This window comes from Sebastes umbrosus, chromosome 17 (assembly GCF_015220745.1).
Source record: "Sebastes umbrosus isolate fSebUmb1 chromosome 17, fSebUmb1.pri, whole genome shotgun sequence".
Lineage (NCBI taxonomy): Eukaryota > Metazoa > Chordata > Actinopteri > Perciformes > Sebastidae > Sebastes > Sebastes umbrosus.
The window spans coordinates 6,557,404-6,573,781 of NC_051285.1; the positions used below are offsets into that span (position 1 = coordinate 6,557,404).

Sequence of the window (16,378 nt, forward strand, 5' to 3'; positions counted from 1 at the left end):
TAACTATAGCGTCCCAATTTCCCCACAGCGGATCAATGAAGTATTTCTGATTCTGATTAGTACATACTAGTGTAGATTTAGTATTGTTAGTATTTGATATGGAGCTGGAATACACTGTAAAAGTCAATTGTTTTGCGCAGTGTTGATTACTCTGTGCAATACTAAAGCAGTGCTGTTAAAATTGTAAAAATGTAAAGAGGTCGTATCACCAAATTCAAAATGGTCCAGTCTTCCTCTGAGACTGCTCGTGACTTCAGCAAACATGTTGGTAGTCAGCCTGTTAAATTTTATAAACCGATACCATGAGCACAAGTGGAAACCTGCTTTTAGGGCTGTGCCAGAGGAAAGGCCACAGGATTCCTCCTCTGGAGACCATGAATGTCCACGGCGGGTTTAATGGCAATGTGGCCGTTAATTTGTGATATTTTGCATACAGTGTTTAGGACACTGGAAGAAACAGTTCATCCTCTGGGGAGCATGAATTTGCATGATAACTGTCCGGTTTACCAGCAGATTTCAATATTTTTTTTATCTTTTAAACTAATAGTGGCATCAGCGTAGAGGTCAGGAGGTCACCCACTAACCACATTGCCAACCATTTAGCTCCAGCATGTCAAACCAAATGAGAAGAGAGAAAGGAGTGCTGATTCAATGCACATTCAAACCAGAAACCGACCCCCAAAATAGCCACACATCATCATCATTATCATCATCTTGTGTTTTGTCCTTCATCTGAAGCCGTGACCCTTTGGCTCCCAGTAGCAGCTCCTATTGCGTTGCTCCGCTTTTTCTTTGCATCCACTCGATACCCCCCCTCCACAGTCCTTCTCAACATTTGAGAGGGTAAGGTTGGGCGGTGTAGTCAGGATATGGGGGTTACTCCTGAGGGGCATGCCCTCAGCCAATCGGCTCCATGGAGGTAAAGAAGGGTTAAACGAGGCTAATGATCCAACAGCCATAACAGCGGAAAGGAGCACTCTAAATATAGGCATTCCAGTCTGGAACGAATGGTGGTGGGGGGCGGGGAGGGGGGGGATGCAGTCAGGGCCAGACGTGTCTTCCTGCCAGACGACTGGCGCAGCGGCAGCAGTAATAGTATAGTAATCATCCATGTGTTGAGCCCCTGTGAGGGATCAGAGCCTGAAAAATGGGCTCTGCTGAAATATGACAAGGCAGTTTCACTGCACCATATGATTCTCACTTTCTCCGTCTCCGTGCACTTCAAGCTACTGTACACCTATATTATGACATCCCCCAATATTGGACTCGCTGATTGCTGTCACTACGGTGACTCTCGAAATCAATAGTGAGCTGAAGGTTGACAGCGTTTAGCTGGTTGGTCTGTTTCCAGCGGGGGAGTGACTGATGAGATGAGATGAGATGAGAGAGAGAGGTAAACAAACAACTCCCTTTCTATATTTCTCACTCTTAACTTTGAGGAGACTTTGCTTTGATGCAGCACATCATCGGAATATGAAGCGTAACAGTGTTGTCCTGGTTATACTGTAGGAGTTTGAAGGACTTTGAGGATTTTGAATATCAAACTTTGGAAGTCGGAACTGTGGATTATAAATATTTTTTGCCCAAACCAGTCACCAGAAAAAAATGTTGGCATTGGACTTTTCTGCAAACCACGGATACATTAAATGGCGACGTTTCTGAACCAAAATTAAGTTTCAGAAACGCAATGCCACGTGGTTAACATTGTGACACAATTAGGCAACAAATCTACTTAGTTATGGTTGGAAAAAAGATCATGGTTTGTGTTCAAATAATAATGTAACAACTGTAACAACACAACAAAACCACTATAGTTAGGTTTAAGAAAGAACAACATGGTTGAGCTTAAAACGACTACGTTTGTAAAGTGAAAATGAAACTGACTGTTGTGAACACGACATGAACGAAAAATTGATTGTGACGTGACTCACGGGACACGAACAGCGGTCTCCTGGATGAAAGCCTTGTGTTTGTTAGATCATCAAATAACTAATTAAAACCAAACTTATCAGAAAAATGAAAACTTGAATGTACATCAACGTGATAAGAACTACCTAAAATGACAGAAACCATCTTTGGGAAAAGATTTATTTGACGTGTACTTTGACTTTTTAATATGGCTCATGTCCCATCCACTAACATGGAGGAGATTAGATTTATGGCCTATACTGCAGCCAGCCACCAGGGGGCGATCGAGATAGTTTGGCTTCACTTTTGGGGAGCTGTCATGTCGTTCATTTTTATATACAGTCTAAGGGCAGATTGCAATGACTTTTTCAGAATACATTATGATCCTAAGAGGGTGAACCATTTGGATTGTAATGACCTTGTGGACTCTTTTTAGTACTTTACTTTTTGAGCTCTAAGAAGAGCTAAATTATTACAGTTTTTCATTTGGTCCAACACTTTTGTACCATGGGGTGTTATGAATATGGCGTCCTCTCGGGACTGCAAGCCGTATTTTAGACTTTTATTATATATTTTTATACTTCTAGAAAATGTAAATAATATGAACTCAGCAGAATAAAAAGGGGTGCAAAACAAAAGAAAGCACATCCGATCCAAAAGCAGCGCCACCGGACTGTACTGTGTTAGATCAGTTTGTGCTAGAAAGCTTAACAAACATGGATTTATTTATACAGAAATGTCTGTGTGTACAGTACCCAAGACGCAAAACATCAGAGAGGGCGGGCGGTGGGAGCATGGGGTTACTGTTGGCCATCAAAGCCAGATTTGATCTCCGCCTGCCTCTTGGCAGCGCTTCAGCCCTTGGCTAATGTTCTCTGATGACAATATTTGGCCTCTGAAACTGTGGCTGTTTCTTGCTGCTTTGAATGGGAACTATTGTGGCATCTCCTCTGTCGGCCCGATCAGCTGCAGTCTGACTCAACCTCTGTCTCTCTCTCAGTGTGACTGTCCGCTCTGGCTTTCTAACAGGGCTGCCCTCCGTATATCGCACAACTCAGCCTTCGAACTGTAGGTGGGACGTATAGCGGGTGGTTATCCAAAACCATGGGATAGTTTGGAGGTCGTCGAGGCATTCCTGAAGCTGTCGTCATTCCTAACGGACAAGCTCTTTTGCATGGGGATGTGTGTGTGTGTGTGTGTGTGTGTTGGGAGGTGGGGGGGTAGACTGGTCAGGATGCCAAGGGAACTAGCAGCAAAACATCATGTGGCTGTTTTTACCCACTGAACTCGTGCAAATGCACATGCACAAACACACACTGCAAACTATCCCCTTCTTGGGCAAACAACACACACACACACACAAATAACACAAATAAATCCAGGAATGCTTTTGTTCGGGAGCCAAAGTCACTTGTGAGTTGCATTACATCTACTGACGGCTAATTTTTGTCACATATTTTCCCAAATTAGATGGCATCGCATCAGTCTCTCCGTCTCTCTAAACTGGGACTCGCCGCAGGGTTTTCACAAGCAAAGAACACAGTCTGTCTGGCTTTCATGGGGCTCTCATCCTTAAAGAAAAACACTGCTGTCACTTACAGTTGTAGCCCATTTACTACCGTCTCAGTCTCGTGTCCTCCAATTGTTATGTAATGTATGCACAGAGACTTAAAGTCGTAGCTCTGCACTAGTTAGCAGCCTTCCAGGCAAACACAACATGTGAAGCTACGTGTTTATAGGGAGGATTTCCTAGTGGAGACTTCCATTTCATCAGGTTGACGTCAGGTGACTGAAGCAGTGTAATGTAGTGTGCATACTGATATGAGGCCGCTCCAAACCACATTTTTATTTTCAAATACTAGGCTCGTTCGAGATTAACTAGGCCTCGCCTGGAAAGTAGACGACATCAGGCGGCAGCAGCAGCAGCAAGGGGCGGTGACTAAAAGCTGTGGTCAAGTCGGACAGTTTCCAGCCGATTTCAAAGAATTTACAGGAAGACGCAACGATAGATCTGATCTGTAGGCTACTTGTACTGTGCAGACCACATTCTGATTTATTTATATTTGTTTGTAAATATATGTGGTGTTGGATTCTATCCTTTATTAATTGTATGTCCGCCTCGTAAAGCACATTGTAATGAGCACTCGTTTTGATAGTACTATATAATTAACATCCATTATTATAATTACTATTATAATTATTATTATAATTATTATTATTATCAACCACACAAGATGTTCGGTAACAGATGAAACCTTCCTTGCACACCATGAGACTAATAACCTACAATCTAGCGTTAAATATTACAATTACACAGAAGGTTCGGACTTATAGAACACATGGTGTCAGAGCAAGTCAGGATTAAGTTGGACACAAATATAACCGGCATGCATCACGCGGCGATCGCCGGTGATCAATTCTGCGCTCATCTCGAACGAGCCTACTGTCTTGGCAAATATGAATGTCATGGCTTCCTTTGAAAGGAGAAGAAAAAAAGATAATATCTCTTATTCTGATACAGCAGATATATTGATAGTAGCCCTGATTAAGAACTATTGTACTACTTATCGTGGCCACGGATATTTCCAGCATTCATCGAATTTGTTACTGGACGAATGTTGAAAAATACAATCCTGAGGTTTGGTAGGAAATCCTCTTAGCTACCTCTAAGATAGAAAAACATCCCAAACACCAAGACGAGGAGGCGTGATTTCACATGATGTAATGCCAGTCTGTGGCCCAAATGTCCTCAAATGCCAACGCATGCCAGTGTGCTCAGACATTTTTTTTTTTTTGATTTGAGCAGCATTGTTCCCTTCAAAGAGGTTTTTTGTTCAAATGACATGCCTGACATGAGCAGCCGTGCCGTCCTTATCCTCTGGGATCATATGCAGGCACACGGGTCAGCCTTTTATCCAAAGCAGTTTTTTTCAATGTCGACACGGGCATCAAATTTAACTGATGCATTCGTAACATTGACTTTGAATTTATGGGCCAGAAAAAGACAAATTTATCTATTAATGAGGCTTGTATTTTTTTATTTAGTGCTTCAACTCATCTCCGCCGTTGACAGGAGCAGTAGGATAGTCATTAATGCATTCTGTGTCATAAATCGTGGGACATTTAGTTAGTGAAGGACAAGTTACTCAAACAGAAGTCAATGTTTCTGGCGGAAAAGTCGTAGTTTCCTGTTTGTGATATCAGCTGTAAACTGTTTCCAGTGCTGTTTGAATGTGGATTTAGACACGGCCACCTCCAACGTGTCATTTTCAGTTTGCATTTCCAGTAAAACCTCTCCCCCGTCGGGCTGTACGAGACACTTCTGAGCTCTGAGCTGCAGTTTCTTCTCATTCTGCCTTTATCTCTAAACGTCTGCCAGCTATCTTCATCTCTCTTTTTTTTCTCATTAGATTGTTTTGGTCCCCACCATAATTTATAGCTCTTGTATTTTATTTTACCACACTCGCATTCCTCTTGATTAAACTGTAGCTTGGTGCCGAAAAGCAAAAGGTCAGAATATGTTCGCAGAGAAAGTGGCTCGCAAACAATAAATCGAAGTTAAATTACTTTCTTTTGGTTTTGTTTTTTAAGTCTGTCTGGTGGTTTAAAAATGCAGATTTCACTACTAGTGATTCATGCATTTTACAGGCTCTGCAGTAACTGCCGATCCGAACCGTATACCCGCAAGTGCACGCTTTGTAATTTGCACGTTCACCCGTCAAACTAAGGCCACGTTCGGTCCGAGCAGTTGCAGTTATTCAACGTGAGCTGCAGAGTAGCAGTAGACGGGGACTGCATCTCCCATGTGACCTGTGTAGAAATGAGTTCGGAGTCCAGAGGCCTCGGAAGAATTTGTTGTCAGACTGTTGGTGTTCCTGTTTATATGAATCATCTCCATGTACGCACACACACACACACACAAGGCAGTACCAGAGAAAATCCACATATAATAGGAGGGGGAGGCTGCTCCCTCGCTCTTTTCTCTTTCTTTCTTTCTGTCTCTCTTTATCTCCCTCTGTCCTTTTTTAAAGTCTTGTAATACAGGGAAAATATGCAAACCATGGAGTGGCAATAGTGGGTTTAGCCAGTGGGAACACAGCGTGATTCCAGCAGGCCTCTGCCGCAGAGTAAACACTTTCTTTTCTCAAGCCAGAAATAGTTTGGCTGAGGAGAGAGCGGCAGAAAGGGAGGGAGGATAGGAGGAGAGACAGAAAAAAGCAAAAAGAGAAAGAGGAGAAAAGCGAGTACAACAAAGTTATAATGGTCAGAGAAAAGAAGCTCTTTTTAGTCGCATTATATCCTTTTCTTCCTCGTAAATTGTCCGCCGGTGGCCTTGCAATCAGTTCCCTCAAATACAAACACACACACACACACACATAGTCCACACATGTCACTCAAGCAAATTAGGCCAATGGCAGCGCTACACAGGGGTCACGTCAAAAGTGCCGATTGTCTCAATCACATTAGTCCAGCACTGGCATCTGTTTAGCATTTAGTTAATTGTGATGTTATTAAGTTGTCAGTGAGCATTAGGGCGGCGATAAGCAAAGCAAATATTCCTCCAGCGCGGGCAGGCTGTGCTACACACGTGTTGCTGATACACACAAACACACACACACACACACACATATAGGAATATACAACCCTCTGCAAGTGTGAATGTGATTCAACCTACTGCTCACTCTTAACGCTGAATGAATGAAACCATCACCATTAAAAGATAAAATAATCATGTTTATGAGGCGTTTGAGCTCTGTGCAGCTCGCCGCTAAAGGCCAGATGTGCATTAGCATTATGACTTCTGATCACGAAGTGTTAGCATGTCGAGCTTCCTGTCGGTGTCATCTGGTGACTCAAAATGCTGATTAGCACCAGGCTCGCCGTTTCAGCATCCCACTCATAATTGAGCAAGCTGTCCGCTAGTGGAAGGCAGATTATCCGTCTGTCTGTCTGTCTGTCTGTCTGTCTGTCTGTCTACGTCAGGCCCGCCAGAGGACTCACACAGAGCATTCTGGGTCACAGCAGGTATCAGGTGCCTCGTTCACCTTGACAACCCAACACTGAGACATACAGAGACATACAGAAAAGAACGTCTTCTTCTGTTCACATCAAACAAACAGGCTGTAATTGTGTCGCTTTTACTCATAGCCCTCGTCAGGAAAATTTTAATTGTAACATTTTGTCAAAATGATTCAATATACAGTTACAATTGAATAAAGCAGCAAATCCTGGAAGCTATAACAAGCAGGTTTTTTTTGCTGAATAAATTGACTTAAACAATCGATTATCAAAATTATTGTTGATTGTTTTTCTGTCCGACAATCACAGCATTATATCATAAGGAAATTATTTAAGACAGTGATGCAAGCAAGTGGTTTCTGTCTAGATTTGTATGCTCATTGATTACGTTTACATGCACAAAATATCCCGGGTTTTGCCCTTATTCCGAAAAAAACAGTATTCCTACTAAGCAGTTTACATGGCTAATGAAAATGAATATTCCCGTTTACATGCAGCCGTGCATACTGCGATTAACGTAACCAGTGGTGAACACAGCCTCCCTCTTTCATTCCTTTAACCACCTTCTTGAAAAGATCGCCGTTGCCATATTTACGCATATCTAAAAACCTGTTGATATCCAAGTCTTTCATAATGTTTAACAGTAGGTGTGTTTCTCCTTCCCACCTGAAATGTGGGCTTTTCTTTTGGGCGTGCATCTCTGCAAACTGTCGACTAGTTGGTTTGTGTTCAATGCACAGAGCTGACTGTAAACAGGCAAGAGGCCGTGTGTCGCAAACTGCTTTAAAAACCCCAATTGAGATGCATAATCTGAATGTGCTGTATAAATGCTCCTAAAACCAGAATAACATCGACACATCACACATGTCTTAATCTGAAAATACTCCATTCGGAATAAGGCCTAATTCAGAATATGATGTTTACTCGCGTATCATATTAGGAATATGGTCATATTCTGAAATAGTGGACTGTTAGTGTGCATGTAGACGTAGTCATAGACTGAGAATGGGCTCTGTATGTTTTCTCTATAATCTCTATTTACTGTTGAAATGTTTGTTAGATGATCATTTAAACCCCACAGTTCCTTTTACCTCCGTCTCTGTGAACAAATACCTCTTTCTCTTCGCCTCCCTCCATCTCCCCCTCCTTGGCACTCACTCTCACTCACCTTCCAAAATAAGAAGAGTACAAGTGGTCAGAGACACTATCGGCGGCTAAATTAAATCAAGCGGCACTAGCTAGACTACAGTCGCTTCTCCCTCTACTAACCTCCTCCCTCTCCCTCGGCAAACAAATTTTTCCCCAGATAAGATCTAAATGAGTTTTTCCAGGCGGAGGAAGATCCTCCGTTTGGCTGATGGATACTGTGCACGGCTTCAGTGTGACCAACACCCTGTAGTAATCATCCGCCGCGGCCGTAAGTGTTATGCACAGCGGCCTATGTGAATAGGGGATGTGTGGTTTGTGTGTAAATGAGATAAAATGTGTGAATGAGAGTTGGCACGGCTACGTTCCCCCGCACCCAGCCTCATTCATTGAGAAATACCCAACTGGGCCTCTGCACTGCGGAGCCTCAGTGCCGAGGCTTAGTGTCATGGTGGGCACAGTCGCATTGATGCATCGCCACAGGAAACCATGGGACAACAGCATGTCAGGGAGGGAGGTAGTATTCTTATAAGGGGGAAATAGGTGGGTGGGATCCAGTAGCAAATTGGGATGTCCGTAGTGGTGCAACAGTCTGGCTGCGGGAGAATCCCCACATGGATGGATCATTGTAAACCAGGGACAGCAGCCACACATCCAGAGAGACCAATAAAATGATGTGGTGTGGGCAGTGGGAGGGTGGGCGGATTATAGACTCCCAGAGGGCTCTGCGATTCACGGGCCATAAAATGGAAGTCAGCAGGACACACTGCAAATCTGGCCAGCCAATATCCACCATTCCCTGCCTCCCTATTTCGACCCTGAGGATGTGTCTCAGCCGTACGTCACTATGCGACGACCCGGCGAGCACGTCCCGTTGTCGGGACAATCTCAAATCCTCAGATGCTGCTATTCTCCCCTGTTACATTTGCATGTCGGCCGCTGCGGCTTTGTTCGAGATCTGCTTGGTTTAAAAAAAAAAAAAAAAGGACAGATAAGGAGACAGAAATCTACGAAGGCCTTTGCCATCCAGGGAATAAAAAGGCCGCTTTTGTCAGGAGGTTCCCTACTTTCAGATATCCCATCGCATTTTAACCTTGGCAAGGCGAGGACTTTGAATATAAAAGGATTCGCCCAAGAGAGCGAAAGAGAGAAAGAGATGTGGAACACTGGCCCCGCGTCAACAATAGCCACGGTTCTTTTGTCCACAGTGTTATTTGAAGTAAATCTCCCTCTGTAATTAGATTGGAGCTGTTTGTGGACATCTTAGGAGAGCGCGTCAGTGTTAAAACAGCAACGCGCGAGGGCCCTTTTAATTTACAGTGCAAATACCTTTCGATTAGCGTGGAGAGAGAGGAGGGGGAGCCGGGGCTGAGGAACAGGGACAATAGTGGAGCCTTTCAATCCTTTTTCTTTTTGTTGTTGTTGTTTGAGAGCGGGAAGAGGTTCGAGCAGCTCTCCTGTGTTCCTTAATTGTGAAGCAAGGAGATTAGTACGAGTGCTTCCAACCTTTCACCCCAAACAAAGGAGCCATCAGATCCAGTTGCCTAGTGACACGAGGTTTCACACCGGCAAATTTAGCCACTCCCTTCACCACTCCAGCTCCTCGTGGTACATCTCAAGAGAAGGAATGAAATCTCTGCCCGTCGACGCGCACCCCCGACGCAAACCCATTTCTGTCCCCGTCCGTCTGACAGTGCCCTTAATGGCACCGAGCAGCCACGCTAATGAAAATGGCCGTTCATCCTCACTCCGAGTCTGTCTCTCAGACTCATATAAAAGTTAATGTACCCGTGACAATGACATTCAGAAGACCGTTTAGCTTTGGACAAATGCTGCATTTCTTGGTGGCAAGAGCAGCCGGGCACACAGAAATGTCCTTTTCCACTGCGTGCAGCTCAATCAAAGGGCACTTAGCAGTGTCATATTGATTATGGGAGCTTAACCCTCGTCAATCTTTGATGGGTCATTTTGGCAGGCTTCCCGTAGATAGCTTCAGTGGATGGGACTGCCTCGACAGGAAGGAAGGGGTTCCCTCTACCTTTGGTCACTTCTAACATAAAATAGCCTTCAGATAGAGACAGTAAGGTGATTCCTGTAAGGCTGTTCTCATACACCGTTCGTAGCTATACCTACGAAAAATCTATTTGTGTGTAATTCACATAATAGGGAACCAGGAAATATAAAGGGCAGCAAACACCGGACTTAGACCGGCGTTCATGTCCGGTGTGAAACCAGAAGTAAAGCCACTTCAGGAGATTTTTTAAGCCAAACCACGATCTATTCCTAAACCTAACTAAGTAGTTTTGTTGCCTAAACCAAAAGAAGTTCCTGTGAAGAAGGAAGTTTATTTTGAAAAGACTGTATGCATGTTGATAGGTGTTGCTGGACACTCACGGGAAAACGAGCAAAAGAGGAGGAATAACTGTAACCGTTGTTCCTTCGTATATGTGTTATCTCTCTCTCTGTCTGTCTTGAGGCAGGAGAAAATGATCAAAACAAAACAAGCACATATCCTGGACTATCCCAATTATGAAAATGACATTTAGACCTAATTAATTATGGTTCCATTTGACGGTGATTTCAGCTCCCAGTTGATGAGCTGACTTCATCTCTCTATAAAGGAAATGAACCACTTACCAACCACACTAAAACCAGCTTAGATCACTTTACACACAAACAAAGAGGCTTTAATATAATGTTTGAATTCTAGCAGCCCGTATGAACTAATAGATGCTGCGTTGCATTTAGAGTTAAATGGGAATTTCCATGCTGGTGGACCTTAATTATAATGTGTGTTTGTTCCAGTGGTTTATTTCAGGCAAACCAGGAGAGAAACATGGATGCTTGCCAGATTTTCTGTTCCCAGTGGAACGTCTTGCTCTTGATACATGTTGGCTACAGTAAGCCTGGCTTTACTTTACTAGATTTACAGGTTGTTAAAGTCAAACCTGAAAGGTTAGGGGGGGGTGCATATTTTAAGCTAATTTACACTTTGCATTACTGCTGCTAACCCTTCTCAAATCATGCTTCTGTGTTCTGTATGAAAATGATCTTTAGGGGTTATGTTGAACTCAGGAAGATCCACTTCTTTGCATGTGTCAGCACATAAGCTACATTGTTTATGTTGAGATCAGCTGTACGTAGCGGAGCAGCCTAAAACTCTTCATTCAAACTGGACAGAAACAAAGTAAAACTCACCTAAACCGTCGTCGTTACTCTTTCCAACAATCACCAAGTGTGCTTTGGTCAAACTCAACTATAATTTCAACGAGTTTAATGTGAAAAAACACAGAATCTACAGATGTCCCTCCCTCCCTCAACCACCCGCGCTCTCTCTGTCCCTCTGTAGGCAGAAGGAAAGAGGCTGGGTGACGAATCATGAAAGGGTTATCACTTACACTGCGCATGTTCTAAAGCCTGTGGTGTTAATGCACAGGCTGACCAGGGTTAATAAAAACGATTCCCGAAGCCGGATCATGATTCGGATCGCCACCAAAATCTAATGGATTGTTCATAGTGCCACACCCCACCCCTCCAAACAATTTCATTCAAATCCATCGCGGACTTTTGGAGTAATCCTCCAAACGGACAAACCAACGAACCAACAAACAAAACAAACCCCGGTGAAAACATGACCTCCTTCCTAGGACTTCGGCCTTGGCGGAGGTAATAATAACAATAATAATAGTAATGACATAATGAGATAATGATATGACTGCTTAATATACTTAAATATATCTCTGTGTTGCTCAGTTCAGAAGAGTACAAAACAACTTCCTTGTGATGACATTTCTTGGCTGTAGAGGTGAAGTGTCTCACTTCACGGCCCGGCTGAGTAGGCCGAAAGCCACGGTTCGCGTGAAGCAGCCAGCAGCCGTACTTTTAGACAGGGAAGGAGTGAAACAAGAGAGCAGTCATTGAGTTGAGTTTGTCTTGGAGGTGGCCGGCTAGGACAATACTCCGAAAAGAAACTCAAGTGGGACCCATTACACCCCACAGAGGGCAGACTCTTATCAGTTAATAGCAGGTTTCCCCCCGAGAGCAGATTGTTTTGATAGATGGCACCTGGTCAGACCTTTGCAACCAGCCACAAAAAACACACACTAGTGTATGCTAGATAAGCTCTGTGGGCGGAAAAAAAATAAAATAAAAACGAGCATCCTGTGAGTGTTAATTTGTACATGGAAGGGTGGAGTAGAAGCACGCGTGTCGGATGCTTTCCGACTGAGTCACTGAACTTTCTTGTTTCACTCCATCGTCCTTGGTTTACTCAAAGTAACACTGTGTCCTGTGTACGTTTGCTCAGGTGTGGTGTTGGTGAATCAGCTGTTCACCTGATTAGACAGCATTCCTGCTATAAACCTGGAATGCTTTCATCTTAGTTGACTTCAGCATCAACAGCTTCAGCAACAATGTTTAGTCCCATATTGAAAAGAAAGGCTATACAGCTGCACAGTATTTAAGACCATTCCTTCCTTCAGCTGCCATAAAACAGATTGGAAAATGAGTTAATGTGTTTCAGGTTCTCTGAGAGCTGCTGCCATGAAACTTGTTTCCAATAACAAGTGAAATTTCTAGTTAACAATGTCATTTCCAACTAACTTACTGATGTAAAAAAATGAGGGCAGTCAAAGTTAACGCGATACTAACGCATAATTCGTTTTAACGCCACTAATTTCTTTAAGGCATTAACGCAACTTGCGATTTTTAGGTTGCAGTTGGCTCAGGTTTAAAGTTAGAGTGGAGATACTGATATCATATGAAACTACAAAAGCTAATGAATCAATTGGTACCAACCATGTCATGCTACCATGTGGGGAAGGAGGCTAAATAACGCTCCAAAGTAGGGCTAAATTTTAGCGAGGAAAAACTCATCACCATTTTCAAAGGGTTCCTTGACCTCTGACCTCAAGATATGTGAATGAAAATGGGTTCTATGGGTTCCCAATAATAAATATATACATACATTTGCATAAAGCAAGCATATTTGCACACTCCCATGTTAATAAGAGTATTAAATACTTGACAAATCTCCCTTTGAGGTACATTTTGAACAGATAAAAAATGTGATTTATTTGCGATTAATCGCGATTAACTCTGGTTACTCATGCGATTCAATATTTTAATCGATTGACAGCCCTAAAATAAAACACAAGTGGCTGCTAAACTTCCTTTGGCAAGTAAAATGCCGATGACACATGACCATAGCTATTTTATTATGAAAGTAAATCTAATTAGCAGAGAGAGAAAGTGCTACCTGTCATCTTTCTATCACATCAAAGTTCATTCTTAAGTAATGTTTGTGTGGTCTGTCCTGAACTGGTTCAACAAGATCCATGACTCTGATCTAACAGAAAATCCTTTGTTTACGGTCTGACAGATTGTTGTAGCACCAGATAGCTTTAATCCCTCCTTGTTTTTGTTTTTGGAAAGATGATGAGTCTTGTTTGTACAGCGTGTACGGAGTCGGTGTCATTATTTCTAAACAGCATTTTATGAGAACGTTGGCTGTAACAGATGAGAGTTGAATGTTGTGCATTGTTGAGTACAATACACAGTAAGTTACTGTTGAATATTACTGATTTCATATAATGAAATGAATGGGGAAAGAAGATGTCATGCATATTGGCGGTGCTAAATGCAAAGTTTCTAGGCATATTAAAGAGCATTACAACACTTCTTCAGTGATACTAGTGAGTCGCTGATCACTGTGCGACTCGCTGCCCTTCATTCCTGCTCTCCTGACTCTAATATGTAAATAATCTCTTGAAAATTAATTTAGCATTTAATTATGTATTTATTCACAAGCAAATATGCCAAAAGTCTCCGTGGTGTCGGGAGCACACTCGTGAGTCAGCGGCCAGCTGTTCACTGTACGTCGACCTTGAACAACTTTTACAGCTATGTATTAATACTATTAATACTACGGTATTATTTTATTAAGAGGGTCTTCTGCACAGCAATATGACATAGTTAGGTGCTGGTGTGATAAAGGATGCTGCATGCCAAAACAACTTCATGATATTTACTTTAAAAAAGTAATTGATTAATTAAAAAATTGCAAGTCGAAATCAGGCTCCACATACATTATTGTGTACTGTAGTGAAAAACATACACATTTAATATACAGTATAACTTCTTATAAATAATATATAACCACCTACATACATGTGCATATATAAATATACATATACATAAATATACAAAAATAATATATTACAAAAATCCCGATCTCAATGTGAATTAAACTAAGTAAGAAGGCTTTATTATTACACTATATTTATACTTCCCATATTATAAAGATTGAAAAAATATATATATCTACTTTGGCTGTCAAAGTTAACATAAATTTGTTTTAACGCCACTAATTTCTTTAACGCATTAATGCAACTTGCTAAAAATGCTCCAAACTTGGGCTAAATTTTGGGGAGGAAAAACTGGCATGGCCATTTTCAAAGGGGTCCCTTGACCTCTGACCTCAAGTTATGATAATGTAAATGGGTTCTATGGTGCCATGTTGTGATTTGAGCGTATCTTTTTATGGTAAATGCAATACCTGTGAGGGTTTCTGGACAATATTTCGTCATTGTTTTGTGTTGCTAATTGATTTCCAATAATAAATGTATACATACATTTGCATAAAGCAGCATATCTGCCCACTCCCATGTTGATAAGAGTATTAAATACTTGACAAATCTCCCTTTACGATACATTTTGAACAGATAAAAAATGTGCAATTAATTTGCGATTAATCACGATTAACTATTTTAATCAATTGACATTCCTAATATAAATATAGATATATACAAATATACATAAATAACACATTCCAAAAATCCAATACAGACCTCAATGTGAATTAAACTAAGTAAGGAGGCTGCAGTATTACACTCTATTTATACTTCAGGTCCCATATTATAAAGATTAAATATATAAATACACATAAATAGACATAAATGATCAAACGTGGTTTAAATAGTGTTCAAACAGTGGGTGTGCTTAAGTAAAATTGCCTCTTCCCTGTCATTATTATGAACAATGAGCTGTAAGGGATAAAAAACAACTTAGTCCACATTAAGAAAACTATTTTGCCACTCTTGTTAAAAACAGTATTTATTTTGAGTAATGAAATAAGTGTAATTTAGACTACAAGTCTTGTGAAAATCTCTTGATAAAAATGTTCAGAGCAAACCCAGAGTTTATTGTTTGTGTGTTTCTTTCGCAGCTATTTGGTATTTTTAATCATTTGACATCTTCTTCACTTTTTGATCAGCATGTTCTGAACTTCTATCAACAGCAGAGGTGTTTACTGTAAACTGGCAGCAGCAAATTCAACTGTTTTGATCTCTTAGAAGATAAAAAAAAATCATTTGCAAATAGTTTGCCTGCTTTTGATGAAAATTCTGGCATTTTTCAGGAAAAAAAATCAGTGAAAAAGAAAATGATGAGTTTTGCATGCAGGTCAGCTTGATGAAGGGGTTGAAGTATTGTCGGCTCTCTGTGGATGGAGCGCTTGTTTACTGATAATTTTAGATTAGTGGAGACGGATTCCTGACACTCACTTTTAGTTTACGCCAAAGAAGATTAAGTTCTATTTAAGTTTATTTTTTACTGAAAAACCTTGACCAGCTCAGCTTTCATTTGTTAACCCCCCCCCATCTAAAGTTTCCTACCGAGGAATGTTTGGGGGAGGGTCCGCTGGTCCGGCCGCGGTGTCCCCTTACAGTCCGGCTGACCAGCAGGCTCTGGGAGGTGATTGATCGGGTGGTGCCGGGGCCACCAAGGACCCTCTCTGCAGCTTTAGAGGTTAAGGGTCACCTCCTCTGCAAATCTGCTTCCTTTTGTACAGTCGCAACACCAGGAGAGCAGTGTCCCATCCCCCCCCCCATGTCCTCCTGTCTCCCCCCAACCTTCCCCCCTCTGGTCTTCACCCTGGGAAAATGGGGGAGGCGTCAATTAAACCTTTTCTCTCTTTCGCTTCAGTTCTCTCTATCTTCTGAAGTTGCTCCTTTTTAAAAAAAAAAAAAGCAAATTCTTTAGGTTTAAATGCAAAGAGGCGCTCAGGGCCAAGCCGCGGTGCTGTTAAAAAGGGTTTGTTAAGGTTTCCTCAGAATAAAACTAATGATAATGGAGCATGCAAGCTGTTGTAGAAACACTCCTTAATGGATTACTTAAGCAAGCAATTAGCGGTACACTAGCAGCCAGATATCAGCATCTCAATGGTTTAAAATATGTGTCAGTTGTAATGATGCTATTCGGCAATTACTCTTGTTAATAGATTGATGCAAGACTGGTTGGACTGAGG

The 16,378-nt window shown here is 41.8% G+C and overlaps 1 protein-coding gene across 1 annotated transcript in view; it reads left to right on the forward strand.

The window, feature by feature from the left end:
* Positions 1-16,378, forward strand: part of zbtb16a (zinc finger and BTB domain containing 16a) — a 173,389-nt gene that overhangs the window by 101,012 nt on the left and 55,999 nt on the right. The gene's annotated exons all lie outside the window — the stretch shown is intronic.